Here is a 14,284-nt window from a genome sequence, read left to right as displayed (position 1 = left end):
AGGGCTTTCCTTGTAGTTCACTTGTTTCACTTTCATTAAGATTTATTAATTGATTAAAAACGAACATCACAACCACTCATATAATTTTATTAGATTGCACTTAGTTGATTTTTGACCAAAATAATTTGGCACCCACCATGGGGTCATGATGTTGAAAACTTTTCAGAAAATCATGTCTACACAACCGACCATTTCTTCCTCTTCCATTCCTCCCATTTCCTCTATAAATCTTCCTCTACCCCCAGTGGGAGCTCCCAAGAAAGCGTATAAGGAACCGAAGAAAACATCTCTCTGGTCACTACCCAAGGACTTCAAGATCATCCTGTGCTGATTTCCAATACTAAAATATTCACTTTGATGAAGTAACTCGATCGACAAGTCACTTAACAGCAGGATGATAATCGGAAAATACTCAAGGAAGTGGAGAGAATGGGGAGAGAAAGATACATAAGTTTCAAGAACCAGCACTCTCGATCTTCCAGCCCAAGATCCTGAACTTTGATAACATGAGATCCTTAGCGAATCACCGTGAGATAGGATCCTTAATACCGTCCTCTGTTCCCACTTAGGGTGCAACTCCAAGAGAGGATGCCCACAAGACCCAGGATCCCAGTGAATCCTTCGTTACTCCCAATAACAAGGATCCAAGTAACTTTTTCGAGAGTAATATATTTACTACTAACTCTATGAACCTTGATAATTGTTTAAGCCCGATCTTGGCTAAGGAGCTTTAACAACTAAGATGAATGATCTTAAGTGTGTTTGGAGTAGTTCAACCTATATCAGAAGTATCCACCATAAGACACAGGATCTCAAGATTCACTTCCACAATAACTAATACTGAAGTCCTAAAGTGCTTCCACACACCCAACACGAAGCCTTATGATGGGATCACAGATCCTGAGGAGAATGTCGCTAAATATAGGGAAAGAATGGAGATCATCCCCATTCCTATGCACTTAACGGAAGCTTTTCTGTGAAAGGCTTTTGGTCCAAGCCTTATAGGATCAGCCTTAAAATGGCTTCTTAACATTCCTCCTTACTTTATTACTTTATTTTCTCACCTAGTTAATTTGTTTAACAATATATTTTCTTGTAGTAGAACATTTGAGAAGATCACTAGTGATATTTATCGAGTGGTTCAGGGTCCTAATGAATCTCTTAGGACTTTTCTGAATTGGATTGGCAGGGAAACTCTGAGTATCCCCATCATTGATATTTCGACTGCAGTTGAAGCCTTTAAAATGGGCTTAAAAAAGAATCTCCTATCTACGAAGAATTTGTAATGACTCCATGCAAGAGAATGGATGAGGTCCGAAGAAGATCATCAAGATCCATAAGGCTCGAAGAAGACAAGGAGATCCAAAAAATGCATCCCACCAAGCCTATACGATCACCCTAACATGAAGGTCGACTCATCAGCACAAAGATCCTAGAAGTCAAAACCATATTCCAAAACTGATCATCATAATGTTAATGCACTTGAAGATGAAGGAGATGAAGAAGAATTTCCTAAGATTACTAATTATTGGTTTTCTATGGATATTTTAGATATAATATTTCCTACGCAGGATCTTGGTGACAAAGCAAGATGGACAAGGAATGGAGAAAAATTCACTACTTGGAAAGACAAATCCAAATAGCGTGCATACCATGAAGACCTTGGTCATATACCTCTTAAGAAAATGATACCTCAAATAAATACTTGGAAGAAGAAAGGAAATATCCAAAGAGAAAGATCAGGATCCTTAGAATATCCTCAATAAACCAATATCCCTCTTGCTGATGCTAAGGTAATCAATGTTATCTCTAGATGATCTGTAATTTGTGGTACCTCTTATTCTGCAACAAAAAGGCATGCCAAGGTGTCAAAAACAGAAAAAGAAGAATGGGCATGGAAGAATACATTGATCCCAAATGAGAAGAAGATCACCTTCGACGAAGCAGATAGACAAGATGTCTAGGATCCTCACCATGATGGATTGGTGATCACTCTTTACATCACTAACTATTTCTTCAGAACGATCCTTGTTGATGGAGGATCATCGGTTAATATCATACTCTTGGATGCTTTAAAAAGAGTGAACATCCTAGAGTCTAAAATTATTAAAAGATCCTCTATATTAACAGGATTTAGTGGTGAAAGAAAACATACAGTAGGATAAATGAAGCTACATATCTACATTGAGGGGGGTAAGCTCTATGTAACGCTTTTTGTGTAATAGATACATTATTCTATTAAAATTTTATACTAGGGAGACCATGGATTCACGACATGAAGGCAATGCCATCAATATATCATCAATGTGTGAAGATGCCCAACCCATGGGGCAGTGAAGATCATAGGTGATCAACAAGAATCCAAAGAGTGCGGCAAGACCTCGATGAAATCTTCAATAATACCATGACAAGCATAGCAGTTAAAGCAGGGTACACAAGACATGCTACGAACAAGAAAGCAATATGTAAAGGAAGTGGTCCTAAACCTTGATGATCTTGATGCCAAAGTTCTCATAGGATCTTCAATACCAGAATCAATCAAACAATAACTGATAAAGTTCCTCAAAATTAGAAGCAAGACATTTTCATGGAAGCACGAGGACATGATAGGTATAGAAAAAAATATAATAACCGATAAACTTAATATTCATCCTTCTTTCAGACCAATACACCAAAAGAGAAGACATTTCACACTAGAGAAAAACCAAATCATATAAGAAGAAGTAGAAAAACTTCTTAAAACGGGAATGATCAAGGGAGTGAAGTTCCCAAGATGGCTAGCCAACATGGTCGTAGTACAAAAGAAGAATGGAAAATGGAGAGTAAGTGTGGACTATACAGACCTCAACAAGGATTTTCCCAAGGATCCTTTCGTTCTACCACACATATAATCCATGATAGATGCCACACCTGGTCAAGAGTGAATAACATTCATGGATGCATCAGCACGGTTCCAACAAATCCAAATGGAACCATTTGACAAAGAGGATACAACATTCATAACCCCAATAGGTATATATTGTTATACTACTATGACATCTGGTCTTAAAAATGAAGGTGCAACACATCAAAGTCTAGTCCATAGGATGTTTAAAGAGAAATTGGGGGACACCATGGAAGTCTACATTGATTACATGGCGGTCAAATCAAAGAAAGCTAAAGACCATCTCAAGGATATTGAAGAATCCTTCGACATACTCGATGAATATAACATGAAGCTGAACCCTTCCAAGTGTCACTTTTGAATGAGATCAAGCTAGTTCCTTGGGTACATGGTGAACAAATGAGAAATTGAAGAAAATATTGAGAAAATCAAAGCAATCATCGACCTAAGATCCCCATCCTCTATAAAGGATATTCAAAGACTAATAGGAAGAGTGGCAACCTTAAATAGGTTCATAGCAAGACCCTCAGAAAGATGCAAACCTTTCTATGATATTATGAAGAAAAATAAAAAGTTTGAGTGGACTGAGGATCACGAAGATGCTTTCCAAGAATTAAAAGATAACTAAGTTCAACACCCTTATTAGTAAAACTATTAGATGGGGAACCACTTCTTCTCTACCTTTTAGTATCCTCGAACACGATGAGTGCAATCTTAGCTATGGATCTTAATGGGGACCAATATCCCATTTACTATGTAAGTAAAAGTCCTGGATCCTGAGACCAGGTACTCTCACCTTGAATAAATTATAGTTGCGCTTGTAAATGCTTCCACAAAATTAAGACCCTACTTTGAAGCAAGTCCTATAAAAATAAGAACTAATTATCCTATTAAGAATGTTATGAGAAACCCGAAATGTTAGGAAGGATGGACAAGTGGTTCGTGAAGCTAAGCACATATGACATCAAGTATGAGCCAAAATCCTTGATAAAATTCCAAGCACTGGTGGATATTATGGTTGACTTCAGTAATGATCTATAAGCTGAAGTAGAGATAGTAACTAAACAATTCCTAAAAGAATAAAAAATAGGAAGATAACTAGACTAGGGATCATACAAAATTCACCACATGGGGACATCCTACCCCAGACAGTCAGTTGTGAGTGTGAAGCAACCAATAACGAGGCTCAATACGAAGCGCTAATCGTGGACTACAAGTAGCCAAGGATCTTAAAGTATATGTTGACTCCTTATAAATAACTAACCATTTTAATGGATCTTATGTAATAAAAAGGAGAAATACTAGAACTATACCTCCATATCCTCAAAAATTTAGCCTCAGAAAGCATTCAGTCTAAACCAAGTTCCCAGAGAAGACAATGTTGAAGTGGATGCTTTAGCCAATTTAGGATATTCTCTAAGGATCCTACCAGAAATTAGGATCCCGATAATCCACATGATGATCCTAGTAATCAAGGATCCTTCCAAAAAACTATAGGATCCTGATGATGATGAGGTAACAAACAACATCACTACAATCGATGATCCTGATCCTCAACTTCCTCATCAGGATCCTAGCATTTAGGATCCTTTCCTAATCTCAAGATCCTGGATTCAACCCAATGTGGAATATATCCAAAATGGTACCATCCTAAATAAAGAAAAAGGTGATAAGTCATTCAAAATATGGGTCTCATGTTTTGTGATGATCCAAGGTAAGCAATACAGGAAATCCATGGCAGGTCCATACCTTAAATGCCTAGAAGATCATGAGGCTGCAAAATTCGTAAAACACATACATGAAGGAGATTATGGTAACCACACTTGGGGTACACCCTTGTGCTCCAAGGTGTTAAGGAAGGGATACCACTGGCCAACTGTGACAACCCAATATTTCAACTCTATGTAACGACCTAAAAAGTCAAGTATTGTAACCACGTTTGTTATAATGAAATTAACTTCGAAAATAAAATGTCCAAAAATCACTAATTAAATTACCTATTATGTTAGATGTCATTAAACCATGATCGTACGTAAAAAGAACGCCCAAATCTGACTTCGTATAAGGAAGTTATGAATTTTCCAAGTTCGGCTTAGCAACAGACAGCTAAAAACTCGAAAACGGAGATCGAGCGACTTTTGACCGGAATGACCTAAATGAGAATCGAAGGACTCGACAATGGTTTTTCAACGTTAAAAAGTATGAAAAAAAAGACGTCAGATAATGAAGTTATGAATTTCTAACAAAATTTTCTTACCGCGACCTTTTAAAAATAAATAATAAAAATAATTTCAAAATTTCCCGACGGAATCTAAATGAAACTTGTAGAGTATATAGTCTCACCTACTCGTGGATATAAAGAACGTCGAAAACGGAGTTCGTATGAATAAGATATGACTTTTTGAAGTTTATTAAATATTAAAAATATAATTTTTATATTTAATTTCGGTATTATCCGAAGGGTGAGTCACGGGCCGATCCGAGTTACGCCCAGCATACTCGAGGCCTAGGCCTTGGATCGTCCACGTCGCCCCTATGCGAGGGTATGCCCCGTCCCATCCGAAGTCCGAGGCAGTCGAGGATGCGGTCACGCATGACGCGCGAGTACGCCCAGCATACTTGCGTACGCCCAGCGTACCGAGGCGGTTCCCACCCACTATAAAAGGGATGCGAGGGTTCCGAAGAAAATGCTCACTTTCTCTCAACTTTCTTGCGTTTTGCCTCGTTTTCCGTGCACATGCTATCCCGAAGTCGCGGTTTCCTTGCTCAAGTCCCGAAGGTCGTTTGTGCTCCCTAGATTCCCGAGAATCCCGAGAAAATCCACTTTCTCGAGTCGAAATTCTGCTCGGTTTTCATCTCGCCTTCTTCGATCTTTCAAGTGAGTTCATACCCCTATAATCCACACTTTTAAACTTTTTATAAATACTTTTATGTGCTTTTAAGGGGGGGGGGGGGGAATACAAGTAAAACACACTATTATTACTGTGTGTTATATCAAGTTTCACTATACACTTTTTATCAATGGAATCATATGTGATTTATAACTATCATAGGGAAACTCTCGTATGCAAAATAGACCACGATATTATCTTATCTTTGAAATAAGAAATGATTTATGTATATACGTAAATCAAACACTATGCTTATACTACAGGTATATGTGTCCATTTTTGGCACTAAAAAATTATACTTTTCATAATAAGTGAGCATTTCACTAGGGATTTCTATACAAACGAAACACACTTTTAGAAAACTATAATAGGTATAGTTTTACGAGAACATTACGAACTCTTACATACTAGAAATACTATTTCAATGAGTTACTCTCATATACAAGAACAAACGAACATTTTCACACGTAAATCTGTTTTATACTAAGTTTTGTGAGACATTAAACTTCGTGTACGCTCGAATACACATTTCAAGTCCTGTATTATATACCAGAATCCCTTGGAAGGGGAGCATGGTGTTTGTGTATAGATCTATATGGGATTGACAACCCCGCGCCCTAACTGTTAGCTACAGTACACCATTTGGGGTGACAAACGTCAGAACATTCCAACGCTTGAAGAACGTTGTGTATAGGCATTTCTAGTCAACAGCATGGTTATAAAACTCACATGGAGTATTAAAAGCACATTGATTTACGCGATTTTTCAGACGTATTGGAAATTTTATACGTACATAAATTAACTACTTTAGGCACGAAAAACCTAATTGTGATACCATTTTGGAACTTCTAAACCACTACCCACATACGGGAAAACATAAATTTCTAGAAACAAACATTGGTCTTGATTTAAGGCTACATTTATACCAGTAGAAAATATGGGATTTTCTAGGAACCAACAAACAAAAACAAACCATTTCATTTTAGTTCATACAAACTTTATCATTTAATACTTATGAAACTCACCAGCTTAAATGCTGACCTACTCTTTCAAAACTACTTGCATGTCCCAAGGACTCAGTAATTGCAGGTACCAAACAGCTTTTAAAGAATGGACGCTACGGCGCAGTTTAAATTCATATTTTTGGCATCATATTGTAATTGGTTTTGAACATGTACTCTTTTAACAATGTAAACTTTCAATTATATATATGATGGTTGTATTGCTTTCTTTACTATGTATTCATTTGTTATGTTACTACATGAAGTCATCCGCCCCTGAACATTTCCGTCGTTCCAGTTTGGGGGTGTGACACCAACCATGATGAAATATTCCTTCTTGTATGGTCAAATATGTGATGCTTATCAAAGATATAGCAGCATCCTACACCAACCTGCGGAATGTTTACATCCTATCATCTCCTCGTGGCCGTTCATGAAGTGAGGAATGGATATAATAGAAAATTTTCCTAAGGCACCAGGAGGAAAAGTCTTTATGCTGGTAATGATAGACAATTTCTCAAATTGAATCTAGGCTGAGGCTTTTGTTCAAGTAAAAGATTAGGAGGTGGTGTCGTTTATTAAACATAATATGTTGACTAAGTTCGGGACCCCTGTCGAAATTATATGTAACAATGCATCCTAATTCTTAAGCAAGAGGACTAGGAACTTTTACACAAGTTGGGGAATGAAATGATAATGTCCACTCATGTTCACCCTCAAGCCAACGGTCAAGCAGGATCTAGCAACAAAAATCATAGTCAATAACTTGAAGAAAAGGCTAGATGAAAATAAAGGAAGATGGGCAGAAGAACTTCCTTTTGTCCTATGAGTAGATAAGACCACTTATAAAGTAGCCACAAGCCTAACTCCATACTCTATGGTGTTTGGAGAAGAATCGATGATTCCCACTAAAGTGGTGATCCTAACGGCAAGATAATTATTTGAAGATAAAGAGAACAACGATATGATCCTAGCCTAGGATCTTGATAATATCAATGATCTTAGGGATCTTACCAAGATCCGTATCGCTGCCCATCAACAAAATATCACCAAACCATACAACAAGAATATCAAAGTCAGAAGATTCCAGATAGGAGACTTGGTATTAAGGAAAATATTCCAAAACACCAAGGATACTAGTGTAGATAAATTGTCATTTAAATGGGAAAGACTGTATCTCATAGATGCTAAAGCAGGAAAAGGGGCATATTGGTTAGCTACCCTCGATGGAAATATCTTTCTAAGATCCTGGAATGTTATACATCTTAAAGCTTATTTCATGTAAGTGTGATTAGTCATTTTCCAATAAATTCAAGGTGCACATACTCTTTACCTTTTACCTTTTATTTTCATTATTATTATTATTTACTCTCCTGAAAACCATTACTAACTTAAGCATTGGAAGGGTGTTAGCCAGGCTAACACCCACCCCAAGCTAACATTTTCTATGTGTAGTAACACAAGGATGTTGATACATAAGGATCCTGACATACAAGGATCGCGACACTCAAAGATCCAAGGATCTTGATATTTAAGGATCCTAGCACTTAAGAGTACCAATAGCTACAATATTCTATAACTCTCAATGATTGAAATACGCAAGTGTCCTAGTAACTCCGAATAGAGACTAATCATCTCTCCTACGAATAAGGGTACTTAATCCGCTCTAATGTTTAAATAGTTAATTACTTCTTTCATATGGGTTAAGGTTTCTACATCTCGCTTGGATGCATGATATCAAACTATGGGATGTAAATAAGGGGATCATTTCACACTACATTGAATTGGTAACCCTCTTATTTTGTACATAAGTTAAGATCCTAAAGTTTGAATCAAAAGTTTAATAACAATTACATATTATCTTAAGATGGGATTGTTAAGGCTAGGATCTCGGGACTGCTATGAGATCATCAAGTCTAAGGATCCTCGAATCTCAGGATCCCAACTATACTCTAGGATCCTAACTGATATTTTTTAATATTTATAACGGCTATATATTCTTTGTCTTTCTCACATTGTTAGAACAATGAACTACAAATCAATAAATTCTAAACAGGATAATTGAATCCAAGAACAATGATTGAAAGTGTGACAAATGCTTAATATATTCAAAGCTTTAGAAGAGTTCAGTGAGAACTTTTCTGTAAAAGCAATGTAGGGTAAAACAATTTATTACAATTAGCTAACCCTAAGCAGATGCATGCATACAACTTAAAATCGTCCAACACTAGTACCATAAATACGGATGGAAAGGCCCAACCCGTTAATAAATAAGACTATTAAGTACAAAACAGTTGACACAACACATATAACCCAATAATCTCTGCCTTTGTGTCAATTAAGAAACGAGATTCTTCAATGTTGCTTCTCAATCTTGAATAGCCTGGGCATGAAACTTAGCAAAGCATTCATGTTCAATAGATACCATTTGATCATATCAGTAAAAAAGTTGAGATCTCCTTCATTATTCTATTTACAAGCAACGGTAAAATCCATAATATGATTTAGTGCAGAAGAAGAGTATAAGTGTTTGTCTAAAAGAAAGAAAAAACTCTTCTGATATTTATCACTACTTCTTATTTGATAAACGACACTCCAGTCAGCTTTCTTAAGTTTTCCGAGCATCCTCTTCTGAAAATCTTTTAACTCTTCTTTCGAATCCACAATTGGCCTTTTCATTAAAACTACAACTATTTCCACATCAAGCTTCGCAACTTCGTGGATGTAGCATATCCGCATTGTTTTCAAGTGGGAAACAATCGGTGCATACTTTGCTTCATCTTTTGAAAGAATTAGAAACAGAGAAATCCAGTCATCTAAATTCATGAATGGAAAATCAGCGTGAGTGAAGTCGAATTCAATGCAAGTTTCCACTCTGAACCTTCTAAATTTGACGTTTGTAAAGTATTCAACTAAGGAGGGAGCACAAAATTTCACAACTACTAGCTTCCTTAGACTCCACATCTCATACTAAGGTTGACCGTATTAGAGATAAAAAGCAAAGATCTTGTTGTTGACTTCATAATTTGAAAGTCATCTTCTCAATATGTTCAAATCCTTTAAATAAAGATGCCTTTGGTGTGAAAGGAAAGTCAAATTGAGATTCAGAATAATTGACTAGTTCAAAAGATACAGTTGGCTCCAACCAATGAGAATTTGGTTCATCAATAGCTTCCTTCTGAATCCATTCTAGGGTCCACGGAGGAGATAATTAGTTCTAAGTCGCAAGTGTGACCTTGGAGATCTCAACTTAATTTTATTTTGCTTCCAACTCTTCACGAAGAATCAGAAGATCATTAAGCACTTTATCGCTTTTCTTTCTGACCAAATGTTCTTCTTCTTTAGAGTCATCAATCATTTTTTCTTTTCCTTTAGATCCCGAAGCTTCATTACCCTTCTAATGTATCTTAGGTTTATTCTCATGTTATTCCTCAGTAAGCTTTTGAATCGGAGGCTTCTAGAGTTTTGATTGCTATTTTTCTGTAACACTTTCTCCTCTTGTTTTGGGAGAGCATTACCTTCCGAAACCATGAATTCGGTCTAACATTGCAAAAACTGGCTGCAGCTTCTTAGTAAGATGTTGGCGCACTGACACAATAAGGATTGAGTCTCAAGTCTCCACCATATGATGTAGATACTGACTTATTTCAGAAACACAAATTTTGATAACGCCCTTCTCGGACTCCAGATCATCGAAATGCTTGGTAGCATAGTTAAGATTAAAAGAAACAACTTTGACCTTTTCATTTTTCGCAATCAACTTGTCCTTTATAGCATTTTCAGCTTCTAGATCCTCCTAAAGCTTCTCAATAATGGAAACAATCAAACTGATCATCTTGACATTATCATCCTTGAGTGCAACTCATATCTTAGATAAAGCGTCTTTCTCAAGTTGAAGGGATGTTCAGAGACCTCCTATAGCTTTGTTTTCATCTTCAGTGTTGCAATCTGAAGAGGTTTGGAAGTCTGCCATGAATATATATGAACATCAGAAAGTAGTTTTTTGACTTTTTCGGAAGTCTCCCTAACTATTTTCTCAGAATTTTCAACAGCCTTTGTGGATTCAACAATGTTTTTGGCATGATCCTTTGTCAACATCTCAGTTACAGCTTTGTGAGACTCAAATAGATACTCTTAGTTTAACGAGGATGTTGAAGACTGAAGCAGAGAATCCAATTTTTTGATTGAGTGTTTTGAATTGCCCTTGCGTCATTGGAGCTTCGTCATCATTGGTAGCTTAACGGATAGTGAATGGCTTAAAGACGAAATTTTTTAAATCATCTTGGTCATCTCTGAACATGACATTAGGATCATCTTCTCGTAAAGGTGAAGTGGTAGAGGTGTTTGGTCCAACAGAAGCACCAAAATTAAATGCCCCCGTATCAGATACGTTGATAGTCAACATTGAAGTATTGACGGTGGTTGTGGTTGCAGTAGAATCGGTGTATAGGGGAGTGGATAAAGGAAAATATATCTATGGTTGATAAATACCAACAAAATCTTGGCTAATAGATCAATGGTAATAGGTGTGGTAGTTGTGATAGGGGATGAAGTGGTAGTTGGAGAAGATGGAGGTGTAGGCAACTTGAAGAAATCATCTGATAAAGGAATGGAAGTAGAAATCAGAGATGACAAATTCAGAGTGGATTGAGTAGAATGGTTTCCGAGACAAAAGGTTGCAAAGTCGCAGAAGTATCTTCAACTTCCTTTTGAACTTGTTCAGTCCTACGAATATCCGAAATAGTGTGGGAATCTGAATCCTCATGAGTGAAAGGAGAGGAGATCTTGGTTTCCGAGCAGCCTTCTTAACCTTCTTTTTCGTAGTTTGAACATGCTCGGAAGGTCCAACTTTCCTATTTCGCTTTCCTCCCTTTTTCGGCTTATTTCCCTCCTAAAGTTCCTTTCGCAACTATTCTAGCACGAACGAATACCAGATGCAGGCTTCTATCGATATGCATCGACAACCACATTGTCAGCATGAATGTTGGGGAGCATGGTTTCCAGAATGGAACCAATAAAGTCGAACTTTGTAACATCCCAAAATTTAAGGCCAAAAATTTCGTTTTTAAATAAGTTATTGTAACCATAAGTATACAAATATCCATAATATCAACTAATGTCAAACCAAAGTCTCAGTAATCAAAATATGTTATCATACAAATATCAGCGAGTAATCCCAAAGATCTCGTGTGCAGAAAACAAAGTGTGATGCGCTGCGATCGCCGGCTCCTTTCCTTTGAAAAAAAAGTACCTGAAACAAATAGTTGAAAGCCATAAGCACGAAGTATATTGAGTTCCCCAGAGCATACCCCACACACAATCCACATAACACATATCATATCAGCTATAAAAGCTATCTCTACCACATATGTCATATCAATCACATAACTCATGCACACAAGAACTAAGGATGCCTTGGGCTCGTCCCCAGGGTCTTACTCCAGGATACCATGGGCTCCCCACATGGTCTTACACCTAAGTGCCATAGGTTCTCCCATGGTCTTTAGTAGGATATCCATGGGCTCTCCACATGGTCTTACATCCTAAGTAGGCTCTCCACATGGTCTTACATCCTAAGTGGGCTCTCCCATGGTCTTTGGTAGGAAAGCCATGGGCTCTCCACATGGTCTTACATCATGTTGCCATAGGCTCTTCCATGGTCTCCCATGCAAATATCACATAAATAAATAGCATAGCGCCTAGCATATAACCAACTAGCATACCACATATCACTACCTCAACTAATGTACCACATATCATAAAATGGGCCGGCCTTGGTGCCTTAGACCCATTGGTATGGTGAGAAGACTCACCTGGCACTGCTGAAGTCCCACGGATGCAACTCCAGCTGCTGGTTGATAGATTCTCGAACTGACAACATCACACAATACTCAATTAATAATTGGGTTCCAAGCCCAAGATCCAACTCACACTCCAAAGGCCCAATATTCAAGTAATCGACCATAGCCCGACATATGGCCCAATTTTCCAAATTGGGCCCAAACCTTTACAAGGTCTTACCATAAGGCCCAACCATTTAGTCCAGTCCAACATTCAACATTCTAATGGCCCAATATCACACAATCATTAAAGCCCAAACTATGTCCCATCTATGGCCCAGTTTTCCAAATTAGGCCCAACTCCTCATATGGGCCTTACCCCAAGCCCATTAATTATTCTACTCCACTTGCTTGATCTTGGATGGCCCGTTAATAACCCAATCATCAAGGCCTAAAAGAAGGGCCCAGCAATAAACCCAAGTAAGAATAGTGTTTCACATAAAATGACAATTAGGGTTAAGTGTCCCTACTTAACCCATTAAGGACTTAATTTACTGAGGACTTAATCCACTAAGTCCAATATTGCTTAGATTAATTTCTACCAATGATTATTATTTAATATTTCAAGTTATTAAATAGTTCTTGCACGTGTCCCGATAAATTATCAAAATTAGGGTTTTATTGGCATTAGGGTTTTCCAAACTCTAATTAGGGCTTCCAACCCAAATACTAGCTCATTTATCAATTTGTTGGGCTTTTAGGTCAATTAGGGCTTTATTGGGCCTATTAGGCCCACTAGAATATCGTTAAGAACATTAGTCACATGCTTGGTCTTTTAGGTCCAATAAGATTCATTGGGTCCATTAGAGCTTCAAGCACCCCAAACGAATCAATTCAACGAGGTAAGCACACGGACACCCGACACGGTGACCGGTGGCGGCAGCCACCACCCTATGCTGGTGGTTTGATTTTCCCTTTCATTATTCCGATCCGATTACAATTTACAATGTTTTAAACTCGAAATAAACACACACACACTAATAGGCTAACATAAAAACACACGGAGCCACTCTAGTGGTGGCCGGCGCTGGCTTGTGGTGGCAGTGGCTGTTATTCGAGAATTTCGGCTAGACAACACCCAAACACCACATAACTGCAATAGACACACACACCTGGATTTTCTGTTGTAAAATGAACTCAACCACCCCTTGGTGGCACCCAAAGATAGTAACAGGAGGTTAGATACCGGCAGGCAGTGCCTTGCGATGACTGCCACCCCCGGTGGTGCACAGTGACAGCAGCAAGAGCACCATCGGCGACAACAGCAACTCTTACAACAGCAGCAGCGACAGACGGCAGAATAGCAAGGCGTGATAGAGGTCCAACATTGAAATGAAGGAGGGAAGGGATGAAGCGAATAATATAAACAGCACAACTACGAAGGAGAGCATCCGCTCATCTTCACTGACGACACAAGGGCCACCAATGTCGCTGGGAAATGGCAGATGCAGCGTCCGGTGGTGGCTTCGTCTTCTTCACAGAGGCGGTGCAGTGGCGACCTACTCCGGTCGTTCATGACCCTTGCATCAACAACAACAACACTCCTTATTCGGTCTTTGATAGTCCTACTTCGGTTGTTCGAGACTTCACCGGCAGCGGGTTATGGTGGTGCTCAGCACACTAGGTGGCTCGTGGTCGGAGAAACAAGGGGAAATTCGGTCGGTTGGA

Source organism: Lactuca saligna, chromosome 4 (genome assembly GCF_052625555.1).
Source record: "Lactuca saligna cultivar CGN05327 chromosome 4, ASM5262555v1, whole genome shotgun sequence".
NCBI classification, from domain to species: Eukaryota; Viridiplantae; Streptophyta; class Magnoliopsida; order Asterales; family Asteraceae; genus Lactuca; species Lactuca saligna.
This window is presented reverse-complemented; position numbering follows the sequence as displayed.